Source organism: Camelina sativa, unplaced genomic scaffold, assembly GCF_000633955.1.
Source record: "Camelina sativa cultivar DH55 unplaced genomic scaffold, Cs unpScaffold28195, whole genome shotgun sequence".
Classification (NCBI taxonomy): domain Eukaryota; kingdom Viridiplantae; phylum Streptophyta; class Magnoliopsida; order Brassicales; family Brassicaceae; genus Camelina; species Camelina sativa.
In genome coordinates, this window is record NW_010949156.1 from 1 (window position 1) to 236 (window position 236).

At 42.8% G+C, this 236-nt stretch overlaps 1 long non-coding RNA gene across 1 annotated transcript; it reads left to right on the top strand.

Moving 5' to 3' along the window:
• LOC104775682 lies at positions 1–236 on the top strand. The gene is made up of 2 exons (XR_766042.2): positions 1–87; positions 170–236. It is a non-coding gene; the product is annotated as an uncharacterized LOC104775682 (long non-coding RNA).

A 236-nucleotide genomic window follows, 5' to 3' on the forward strand; every position in this document is an offset into this window, starting at 1 on the left:
GACAGATTTGACGGTACTGCTCCAGAACCTCGCAAGGGAATACCGAGTGGTCATATACCTGGTAGCAAGTGTGTCCCTTTTCCCGACGTAAGCCACCGTCTAACTTGAAGGACTTGCCGTTATATTTGTTTTGACACCATAGAAAATGATAATATATTTCTTTATGCAGATGTTTGATTCCTCTCAAACACTGTTACCAGCGGAGGAGCTTAAGAAGAGGTTTGAACAAGAAGGTA